Source organism: Ambystoma mexicanum, chromosome 2q (assembly GCF_040938575.1).
Source record: "Ambystoma mexicanum isolate Mex_15411 chromosome 2q, UKY_AmexF1_1, whole genome shotgun sequence".
Classification (NCBI taxonomy): Eukaryota; Metazoa; Chordata; class Amphibia; order Caudata; family Ambystomatidae; genus Ambystoma; species Ambystoma mexicanum.
This window is the reverse complement of record NC_090924.1, coordinates 460,378,179-460,390,637: the sequence shown is the minus strand read 5'-3', so window position 1 is coordinate 460,390,637 and position 12,459 is coordinate 460,378,179. Positions and strand designations below refer to the sequence as shown.

The 12,459-nt window shown below is 44.2% G+C and overlaps 1 protein-coding gene across 1 annotated transcript in view; it reads right to left on the bottom strand.

The window, feature by feature from the left end:
• Positions 1–10,109, bottom strand: part of LOC138569525 (adiponectin receptor protein 2-like) — a 336,710-nt gene extending 326,601 nt beyond the window's left edge. The window contains exon 1 of the mRNA XM_069647575.1: positions 10,010–10,109. The gene's annotated coding sequence lies outside the window, so the exon portion shown is untranslated. The remainder of the gene's footprint in view (positions 1–10,009) is intronic.
• Positions 10,110–12,459: the final 2,350 nt, after the last annotated feature.

The following is a 12,459-nucleotide window of genomic DNA, read 5'->3' as shown; positions in this document are numbered from 1 at the left end:
GCATGCAGCAGAGTAGGGCCCAACCAACTTTACAGTCACAAATCTATGTCCTGTCTTCTGGAAGCAAGGAAAAGGTGCTGACCCGCAACAGACGAGCATCAAACTATATATCAAAGGAATCATCAGAACTATTGGCCCAGATCCCAGACAAATATCGATTATTCAGCTCAGCAGAAACATTTTTTGCCTCGCTCGTATCAAGTGTCCAAGTAAGGGCTAACGCAAAATGGCTCCAGATAACCCGCTGGGAATTAATTCAGCTGGCGAACGACACCGAAGAAGGTTTTAACATAATAAAGGTCGAACTAAGAGCCTTGCGACTGATGACCATGCAGAACAGGTATGTCCTGGACCTGTTGACGGCGATGGACGGCGGTGTTTGCCGAAAAATAGGAAGTGCCTGCTGCACTTTCGTACCTTCTGAAGACGCAGAGAACGGCTCCCTGTCCCATGTGATCGAAGCAGTCCATAACCTAGGAGAAAAAATGAAGATGGAAGGCGGAGCAGTAGATAGTACATGGTTCGATAACCTCTTCTCCTGGGTCCCCTCATGGCTTGGAACAACGATGAAATTTTTGATGCCAGCTGTGGTGTTCCTCCTTTGGATTTTCTGCCTATGCCAGGTGGGTCTTCGAGTCTGTGCTAACGCAGTACCAAATGGTGCAATGATGATGGTGACAATGGGCAACTCACACGGTACAATAAAAACGGTGCAAGAAGCACAAGTGCAAACAGGGGTAGACAACACACCCAGGTACCAACTGGTGCCCATGTACTACGACAAGGATATTGTAGATAAGCTTTGGCACACCACCATCAAAGAGCCCCGCATACTAGAGTGGTACGAGGAAGTGTGGGTGGATTTGGAAGGAGATGGTGGGTGCATATATCTTACGTGTACTCCAGATGAATACGCCAGGAGAGGTGAGAGTTTAAGGGGGGTGTGCAGAGCATGGATGCCTATCAAAGGAACTCCTGCATGGGATGAGGCGGTGATGGACGAAGCAGAATGTAGACGGATAGAGGAGTTAAAGAATTCGTTACTTAAGTAACGAAAGGGGGGAAATGTAGGGGAGGGCTGGTCCAGGAGACCCCTCTCGCCTGCGTTTCTTCCCCAGGTGAGGGCTATGGCCCATTGGGCGTTCCCTCATGCCACCCGGGCCCAGGTGGTGGAGGGCTCACCCACTGGAGACATTGCCCACACGTATCGAATGCCCACATGTATTGATTACAACACAAATTTAGCTAGGCCCAAAAACCATTCTTTGCCCGGTAAGGATGGTGTGAGCTCAGCGCACTGTAGCACGGCCCCCACCCTTGGAGAACATCCCTGTTGCCGCAGCACCCTGGCAGATCCGCTGCGAGCACGTTCCCACGAACAAGACGGACATGAGCTAGCGCAATACGCTAACATTGTAACAGTTCACCTCCCGCAGTGTACCATCACTATCAGCATGACCCGGCCAGCAGGCCTGAACAATGGGAAAGAACAGTAAAATGGTCCTCTGATGGCAGACAGTCTTTATATATATATATGTATATATTAATGTCAAGACCTCTTGCATTATTTCTTTCTTCCACAAAATACAAATGCCTGTAGAATGTATTAAAATGAGAAAGTATGCTCCCATGATATAAGCTATGGCGAGTTCGCACCATTGCAGGTGGATGCCAATGATAAAGGAACGCTCCAGGGGTCTGTTCGTTGTGTGTATCACTGGGCAGCCTACCTCACGTGGTTTCGCGCCATAACTAAAGCTAATGCTGCTAGAGTACACGAGAAAGCGGATGCAACTATACTATGAACCCATGAAAAGAATGCGCGAGAGTGCACGTGTCATGTGTGAACGTCTGAGCTCCTCATAGGCCACCACCGTCACGTACAGTGGCGGGTCGTTTTCTATGTACTCCACTTATCTAACCACTACCTCATTTACTACGAATGTATATGCATGTAACTGAAACACTGTAGCTGCTAGAGTCTAATGTACAAATATGATGCTCAAACTGGGTATAATCGAAACGCACCCAGCAAAGATTAAATGCATGTTTCGAAGTGATTCTAAATAAGTATTATAGAAAGTATTCAAATGTTTGCGATGTCTTTACTTATATTCCGCAACGCACGAGGGAGATACCTTTGTGAAAGTGTACAAGGTCTCGATGTATCCCCCTCCCTCCATCAGAAGGCTGCCAAGACAGGAGAACAGAGCCCCGCTCTGTGTTATCACGCCTCCCCCGACCCGACTGGAGCCGCTTCAAAGACTTGTAGCCCCACACCAGCACCCAAGGCCGCGGCCAGCCACCTGCATTATTTACAGCACAGCAGTAAACCTCAGTTTAAACTCAAGCGCCCCCTCATAAACCCCACAACCCACCGGACTGTCTCAGACTTATGGCCCTGTGCAATCAGGACACCCAACACTTTGACAACACGCAGCGAAACATCCATAATCACTACTAACAAGACAGAAAGACCTGTACCACCCGCCCCAGTCCCCGAAGCTTAGCCCCTCGACCTATGGTCCCGGTCAACAGATCACAAGTAACCAAGCCACGATATATTATCTCCAGATCCCTCACAAGGTGCATTCCTCCTGTGTTGCATTAACCTATTAAAAGATTTACTAAAGAGAATAAAACTGTAAATGACTGAATGACTGCAGTGTGCACGGCAGAGGGCAAGTAAGTCAGAAAAGGCATTCATCTCTGCCACATGCCGCCTCGGGACACCAACACCGCCCGGATGAACTCAAGCCGACCTGCCAGGCCCAGCCCAACCCACGAGGGTGACCAGTGACGTCCTCCAGCCAAGACCAACCACACCGCAGCAGCACCTATAGTTAGTCGTCGCCACCCAATCCCAATGAACTTGTGCCCCCTATAGTATGTAGGTTTTGATGACGTTTTTTTGTAAATATATACGCCTGTCTTTGCTATTGTCAGACAGAGCGCTCTCGGAGTTTGCAGAGTTCTTTGCATGCCCAATTCTGATTGATAAACTCCCATTTACGCTCACCCGCACTCTGTCTTGGCCTTATTCCCATTTTGGGAGAGTCCTTCATTGTCTCTCATTGCGGGGAGGATCGTGCTGTTTGGGGACGCTTGCTTTCACATGTTTGAAGGAGCCAGAGAGCAGCCGCTGTTCCTCAGCTCTTTTTGTATAGCATCTCCTTGGTTGAAGGTATATTACAGTTCAACAATGTCTGTAAGCAATATTGTATAGGGCTACCCTTGTACTTTACCAAGGCATTGCCTCAAAATCGTTGGGAATTACTCAGATGGGTTCTTTACTGTTGGGATCCAGCTCTATGGCAAAACATGCCTGAATCTTCCATCATAGAACACTCATGCTTTTTTTTTAGCCACGGGCACTTTGATCACTGCATGGCATTCTTAAACTCAACCAAGGTTTTCCTATAAACTTCCATTGTACTGGCTAAACCACAATGGTTTCTTAATATCAGGGTTTTTCAATGTCATGTCTAAACAGCAAAAATTGACGGTTAGATAGATGATGACAGGACACTACTCATTGACTATTTTCTCATAGTAATTTTATTTCATCATAGCATTTTTGGTACAAAAACAGGTTTTTCTCAAACATATATTAAAATAAATGCTCTAATTCAATTACCCCATTGCTCACACGCACTCATACATTCATACATAGAACCTATTTCTCCATATTGGTACATGGTTTCATGGTACATTATAACCATTTGGCACAATATATTTACAAAGTGTTTTTGGCACCCTTTTCCCAGTAAGGGGAAACTGAGTCCTCATCACTTAATTGAAAATCAGTACCAAATATCGACATGCTGTGGAGCAATTGAACAAGGATTATCGTGTCATAAGTAGCTGTCGCTGCATTAAGTAGTGAGTATCACTCGCTCTTTCCATCCCTCAACTAGGAGGGTGTGATAGAGGTACTTTAATCTAAACAGGCAATTGAGGGGAATGCTTTCTTCATCCTCTGGTTCTCCCTCTTTCAGGCCCAGGCTAGAAGATATTGAACTGCTGGTTTTCATTGGGACAACACCTAGAATCATTGTGCTTCCTCCAAGATTTGTATTTGAGGTGAATACAACGTTGTGTAACAACAAAGAAAGTTACTCTTGCACATTGACTGTGCTGGTTAAATAATCGAGGATGGCAACTAATTAATGTGATGGTAATAGGTTTTAATTGTTGTATTTTATAGATGATGTCTCTCACTCCATCTACCCTGAAGCAAGGCATATTGTGCACAAAACTTCCATCCTGATGAAGGTTGGATCAATACAAGGGGTACAGATTGAAAGCCCTGCATAACCGACCGAAACAAGTGTTGACTTAAACATTGTCTGTGGTCTACACAGATAGACACACATACACTGGGAAAAGGATGCCAAAAACACTTTGTAAATAAATGTTGCCAGATGGTTATAATGTACTATGAAACCATGTACCAATATGGAGAAGTAGGTTCTATATATGAATGTATGAGTGCGTGTGAGCGATGGGGTAGTTGAATTAGAGCATTAATTTTAATATATGTTTGAGAAAAACCTGTTTTTGTACCAGAAATTATATGAAGAAATAAAAGTACTATGAGAAAATATTCAATGAGTAGTGTGCTGCCATCCCCCATCTAATGGTCCATTTTTGCTGTATTTGTTGTATGCTCACCTGGAGGACCGTAGATTATTTTCAGGTACCCTTTATTTTTTGAAAATGTCTAAACACTTGCCACACAGCTCTCTCCATCTTCCCCATTTGATGACTCTATCTATATTTGCCATACACATTGATGAAAGTTCACTTCCAGCGTTAACATTAAGAGCAATCTTGGGCTCTGACTCGCCCTTCTTATATGGTAGGCATTTAACAGTTTTCTTACTTTTGGTATTCCCACAGAAACATACACACACATACGCACCCCTTCACATTTCCCCTTCATCACACAATTACATTTCAGGACAACAGTTTATCAAATGAGCGTAGAGATCTGTCTTTCCACACCTAAAACACTTCAATCTGATTAAATCCCCTACTTGTCTTGTCCCTTCCATTCTTATCTCACCCCTGGTACCTTCCCTCTGTTTATTCGCAGCCGTTGCTGGTGACTTGTCGTTAGCCTGCTCAGCTTCACCTTCCATTGTATCCATCTTAGCTTTTGAACACAGTGGAGGGTGCGCTACCTATCTTTGTTGTAGCAATTGTTTCTTGGATAGAAGGGTGACCACAAATCCACAACCTCCTGTATGGGACTACTATTGATATGAGGTATTATTTGATCCTCGATCAATTCCTCTGGACCCAATAATCTACCAAATGACAGAAATGGCCAACTTCTATAGAGCGTTTAAGGAAGTCCACTGATTCAATCATCTTCGTTCCAAGTATACATATTAAATCTGTTGAGAAGAGAATTAGAAAGTTAGGGACAGCAATGAATTTGCATGTATGTTGATGATCTACAGAGCAGGGTCTACAAAGAAACGACAAGGCTGCATCCAGATCCCATTTGTAGGCTCAGTAGCGGACTAGCCAAGGGAACAACAAACTGGGCAATTACTGCTGAGACTTAGTTGCGTCATTTTAAAGTTCTCTAAGGCAACAACCAGCATGAAGCCCTTCAGCGATTTGCCAGAGCTAGACTCCAATCGACGTTTTATAGGAAGTGATAGCATGACCTAATGTCATGCTTTCTGGTGTTGTAAGATGTGTGTGGAACACTCTCTTTACTAGCACAGAGGGGACTGAACCAGCACTTGACAAAGAGGAGCCCACAGTCACAGGTTAACAATCTTTCTAATCAACCTGGCTTTTGCTGGGAAAAATGTATCCATTCTCAAACCTGATACAGGGGGCCACGTGGAACACAAGCTGAATCTGCTCACCAGAAGCTTTTCTCTGAGCCCCATTTCTGCTCCAATCAATCTGAAAATGGCGGCATGAGTTCACATGGACAGTGATACTAGTGCCCTAATGTACTCAACTCACTGTCACCTGTCATAGCAAAATAGAAGACCAAAAACCTTAAACACCTTTAAAGCCACGTCATGATCTGATTACCATCAATCCACAGAGGCTACCTCAATCTGAAATTTTATCCAGTGTTTTTATTCCTCATGTTCAATATTCAGGGTTTTGAGTCTATAGTCATCTGTATGCTTTGACTTAGCCGCCTACTTTTTGACATTTTGTAACTCGAACAAAGCAAATCAATTTATTATTATAAAAATGATATACAAATAAAGGAATCAAATAAAATCACCTGCACAACCCCCTCTGCCCACATCCTCTTACTAAATATTCACAGTAGGTATATGCACACCATCTATATTGCAATGTCCACAATGTTCTCCGACTTCAAGGACCACACCAGAAAGCTGTTTCCTCCTGCGTGGCTACATATCAGAAGAAGAGCACATTTAAATGAATTGGTCAGATTCATTGCAAATGGATTCCACCATCTGTTGATGTTATGGTATCTGAAAGCTGTTTCCTACTGCAGCATATTTCAGGAAGTGTAACTTCTGCCATTTGCCATGTACTAGTCGTATTCATAATACTGGAGTCAAAGGGGCTTTGGATTTGTGGAGCGATGCTCTCCTGAGTCCTGTCACTCAGTAAAGAGCACCCGCAAATATCCCACTGTCAGATCAATCAGGGTTATTTCATTGGACCTAACCAGTTCAGCAGAGCATCAGTCCAAGAGGAGTGGCGTGCACCAGCTTTGGAGATATAATTCGGGTCTCTAAAGCCGAGTTAGAACTAGGTAAACATTTGGTTTAGTTCTGGAAACAGTATAAGTAGTAATGACCATTGAACTATGGGAGTGTTGAATTAAATCATCTTAGTGGGCTCTGGGACCTCACTTGTGAGTGCCTGGTGAGGTACTTTACGTGACATAAAGCTGATGATGAGGAGGGCGGTGATGATGTGAGTATTATGTTCCTGGAGCTCTCTCATCAGTGCCTGGATCTTGAACAAAGATATGCCTGCACCCTGGCTGAGCACAGAGGGACTTCCCACATTATATTTTCTTTGTACCACCAGTAGCTGCTGGGGATAGATGCACTTTCTCTATGGAGGAGCCTTCTTTTGGCTAGAAGAAAAGGGACAGGGCCGGATCCTCCTCTAACTCTGTAGGCCAAAGGCTAGGATAATGCGAAGCTCGTCTTCAGTTATGTTTCTAAAATCAAATTTCGGTATACTCTGAGAAGTCGAAGTGTCTTCATTCGCAATGTTTTTGGAGGACTTAGTAGGCACTCTAGTTTTCTTCTGTTCAATGGCAGTTTTTAGCTTTTCTGTTTTGTTTACCATGGCCTTTTGAATGTGAACACACCACTCCTGGTCTTTACAAATAGGTTCCTGAAATTTAATGTCAGGTTTCTCCAGCTCCTTAAGAATAGTAAAAATCACTTTGGAGTTGTGTTGGGCCTCCTCGCGATTCATAGGAGGTTTTTTTTGCTTTAATAATAGCCAGTTTAAAATTCCTGGCAGACTACTGGTATGTTACCTTATCCTCCTCTGTTTTAGATCTTTTTCACTGGTAGAAATGCTTCCTCTTATCTACGCGCAGTATTTTAAGGTCTTATGAAAACCAGATATTTTTGGGGTGAGTAAATCACCTTCCTGTTTTTTAAAGGTGCTAATGTATTGATGGCTGCATCCAGTACATCAAGAAGGGAGTTGGTCAGAATTTCAACATTCTCCGAGGACAGAGAGTCCTTCTGTAACAAGGGCTGGATCAACTCTTTCTTTGACTCTGGAGTGATCCTCTGGATTTCTAGACATGTTTCAAATTTGATGCGCTGGGACCTTTTTACTAGTAGTCTAGACTCACACTAAACTTGATGAAAACATGATCGGACCACGGGCATGCGTAAATATCCAACTTGGTGACATTAATATTACGTGAGAAAAACCCAGTCCAGAATATGACCTTTGCTATGCATGAGTTTATGAATATGTTGGTTAAACACCAATGCCTTGATGAACCTGACCAATTCCCCTGCTGCTAGATCTTTAGAATCATCCTTAGTCTACAAGGATCGCCTTCCTGAGATAAGAGAGTTGTCAGGGGTGGACTTTTTCTTTCTCGGTTGAAATTGGTGAGGGGCCTACTGGCCAGGCTGTGCTAAAACCTTGGTCATGAATCTCTGAGGGACCAATGGTTCTGGTCCCTCCTGAGATCCCTTGGGATCAGGAGAAATATAAAAGCACTTTGGTTGTCTCTCACACACAGACTCCCAAACTGTCACTTTTGCAAGTCCAAATTTCATTTGGAGAGCTGGGGAAGTAAGGGTGAAGATGAAGAAAGCTATTGTGGCACAGGGGTCACATTTGTGAGGACGTGTTAGCACAACTCCTCCCCTGTTTTTATATTAGGTTTTGTTTCAATTGGGTCATTATATCAGTCGAGTGTTTTATTAGAATGGGCCATATTGCATTATGTGAGTGATGATGATGTGAGTATTATGTTCCTGGAGCTGTCTCATGAGTGCCTGGATCTTGAACAAAGATATGCCTGCATCCTGGCTGAGCACTGAGGGACTTCACACATTTATTTTCTTTGTACCGCATGTAGCTACTGGGGATAGATGCACCTTCTCTATGTAGGAGCCTTCTCTTGGCTAGAAGAAGAGGGACACCTTTGCAATTCCAAATTTAATTTGGAGAGCTGGGGAAGTAAGGGTGAATATGAAGAAAGCTATTGTGGCACGGGGGACACATTTGTGAGGACGTGTTAGCACAACCCCTCTCCTGTTTTTATATTAGGTTTTGTTTCATTTGGGTCATTATATCAGTTAAGTGTTTATCAGAATGGGGCATTTAGCTCTCAACCATTTGTGTCACAAAGGCGGGTGAAAACACCCGATTTTAATTTTGGCGGGTGACGTGCTGGAGGCTTGGCGGGTGAGTCAGCTGTTTACAAGGCGGGTGACACCCGCCAAAAGCGTGTGAGTTGAGAGCTATGCATTATCATGTACCCTGTGCCCTGTGATGACTGTGCATTTCTTAGACACTGTGAAGTGTCTGTATTGCAATGATCGCTTTATTGCGTGATACGTTTTACTTTTGTGTTGTCATGGCAGTTTTGCTGAATGATAACGAGTGACTGAATCTTTCAGCTGGCTGAGGGCGTGGAAGAACTTCCTTGGAGTTAGAGAGTAGGCTTGTAAATCCACCAACGCTGAACGCTGTTGGTTCGCCTGCCACGTAGAACATACATTAATACATCTCTGCAGGGAGTTTAGGATGACTATGGGCGGGGCAGGAATCAGACATAGAAAGAAGACTCGAAAGAGGACAGACGAGGTACTACATCTACCTTCAACTCACAGGTCTGATGCAGTCTCATTCTCATGAACAGTGAGCGTCCTTTAAACCGAAAAATGAAGTGCATCATTGACGGACACAGAACAATGTGGTATCGATACTATGAACTCAGAGGGTGCTTGAAGTCACAGGAATAACTAATTCTAGTACTATCTGTTACAGCCACTAAATCAATATGGCAAACTTAGTTTTACATCGAATAAAGGAACAGCTTTTACCTGCATTTGACTAGCGTCCCCCAAGTGGTGGAGGCTAGGTCTAAGCAAGCGTCTAAAACGTAATAAATCAAAACTTCTGCACCATCCCTCTGCGTTAATGTTTTACAAGATCCGTATGCATCTTTTGTGCAAGCCTCTCGCTATCCAATGTGTTATAATGAAAACATCAAACATCCTTCTGAAGCCAGCCTTTCACAGCCCACTGTATTCTGATTAAAACATCCTTACACACCCCACCATCCTTCCAACACCCACGGTATTCTGGTCAAGGTACTCTTAAGAAATTCCTTTATCAGCCTTCTACCCTCTTTTATATTCTGAGGCCTTTTGAATGCTTTATTTACATTTTGCCGATCCACAAATGAGGCCTTTTAAACACTCGTTATACTTGCCTTCCAGCACAAAACGCATTCTGGTAGACCCTCCCCTACTCCAAAACCAGTGAGAATGCTTACCTGCTAGGAGCCAAATCCCCTGTAGGAGATGATACACTGACATACCCTGAGGAAAGGGGGTTGCTCTCCCCCATCTGCAAACTCTTAGCTCGGTCAATGTGGCAAGCAGTGACATCACAATTTGTGAGGCAGCTTGCCTTTGTTATGTCATAAAGTCAGAGTTATGAATACAGGCTTAGTACAACATGGCCCCAAGGCATGAGGCCTTCACCACTTTACGTTAATGCGCGAAACATCCACCACTCGGCATAGATTAACGAGGAACAGAATCATAAGAAGGGAGCGCTTAAAGGTTCACTTCTATTGCCGCCCATGTTGAATTTCTGTGCGAGTACTATTGAGTAATCTGAAGACTGGAGCCATTTGTAGCTTAGGGCGTCATCCTTAGAGGATGTTATGCTCTCGGGACCCTCAGAGGATTGTATGCAGGGCTATCATCATTAAATGAACCACCTGCTATTCTCTTCTCTGGCAGCTGTAGGCTCAGGGCCCAGGTCTGGCTGAAGGAGTTTGCTGAGGATACCTATCCTAATTTCACACAGTTTGGCGATGCTTGATTCTGGCTTGAGTGTTCAGGCGCATTTGGCATTTGTCTTTATTAGAGATCAAGGAAGAGTGGTTCTGCCAGAAACACTTTACAGTCAGAGCATATAGAGCATAGCATTCCCACCAAAAGTGTTCTTAACATTGAAAGGGGCACAGGTCTCAATGGCAAAAAGGCCAGGTGAGGAAGAAAGAAGATTAGTACAAAGAATAGGGATTACACAGACGACTGGTAACTTGCAGAGCAAATCTTTATAATAATATACAGTACTAACAAGGGTATGTAGTGGTAATTCGGGAGGTAACAATGCTAAGTGACATCAAGGGTACCCCTTCTAAGTCAAGGAGGTGTCTCTATAGAGCTGATTTAAAGCCCTGGATAGCTGCACACTTTTTGGATTTTGGTGTTAGGAAGTACCTGTGGAAGGGTGCAAGCAGGAGTGAGAAAGAGTGGAGGCGGGAGGCACGGCAGGGAGAGTGAAGCACGTGAGGGGGGAGTAGCAGGATTTAGAGTTAGCCTGATGGGGCTGGGAGCAGTCCATGGGTGGCTTTAAAGAAGTGGAAGAGGAATTTGAAGTGTGGTTGATATGCAGCCATCCAGTATGGAGGCAGAACAAGGAGGCAGAGGAGACTCAAAGGAAGCAACAGTGGGTTGAAGTGGAAAGCTGAGTACTTGGTTTAGGAGAGGGAAGAAGTAGAGTGCTAGTCCCCCGAGCAGGCTGGAACTGTAGTCAAGACAACAGTGAACAAGGGTAGATGACGTTTTTGGTGCGGGGATAGGTCAGGCATTGACATTTTTTTTTATTTTTTTTTATCTTTAAGAAGTTCAGCTTTGCACCCATGGCAGTCAATGTGATGCATTTCTAGACACTGAGGTTGCTGTCAAAGAGGACCCAAAAGTTGCGAGCCACGAGGGTTGGAGTAAGGATGTAAGGGTAAAGGAAATGGGGATGAGGGAAGATGGTTGATACAAGGAGGTAGATTACTTTGGTTTTGGAAGAATTGAGCATGAGGCACTGAAGAGCCAGCCAGTGGCAGAGAGCGGAGACACATCAGATATATGGGGATGTAGTTCAAGGATGAAGAAGGGAAAGTAGAAGAGTTTTGGGCATCATCAGCAAATAAATGTTTGGAGAAGCCAAGGGAGGACACACGTTTGCCGAGTTAGGAGGTGTAATGCGTGATAAGATGCGGTCCAAGGTCCGAGATTTAGGAGGCACGCATGGCAGAAGCATAGCAGTGCAGGTGCCAAGATTCCAGGAGATAGAGACAGACCCATTCACCAGATGGAAAGTATCAGAGAAAAACGCTAGGTTTAGCATGAAAGAGAGCCATGAAAGGGCAGCAGAAGTGAGGAAGTTGAATACATGCATCAGTGCTGTCTCAATGGAATGTGTCCTCTGGAAACCAGGTCGAAGCGGGAGCACATAAGTCATTGGTCCTGTAGTTGATGATTCTTTTTAACACCACACTTTGCAGGATTTTGGAATACTAAGGGATAAGATAGAGAAAGGTCAATAATTGATGGGTCGTTGGGGTCAGGGGAATTTCTAAGACTTGGGTGGAGAGTAGCTACTTTCTAGCAAATACAGAAGATCCCATTTACAAGAGAGAAGTTGAAGAGAGGCTAGGGGTAGGAGCATGTAACCAGGTACAAGATCAAGATTTTGTGTGAGTCGAAAGGATTCCAATGAGCACAGGATGGATTGGCATCCCTGAGGATGGAGGTCAGCTGAGCAGGAGAGACTTGTTTTGGAGGAGAAGTGACATGCAAAGTCCTTTGCAGGGAGAGGGGAAGGGCATGGGCAAAGAGGTGTCAGCATGGCCCACACAATAAGATTGAGCTTAAGAGGGAAGGGATGAGATAAGGTCATTACAATGTTTATGGATTTTGCAGTGTCAAGGGT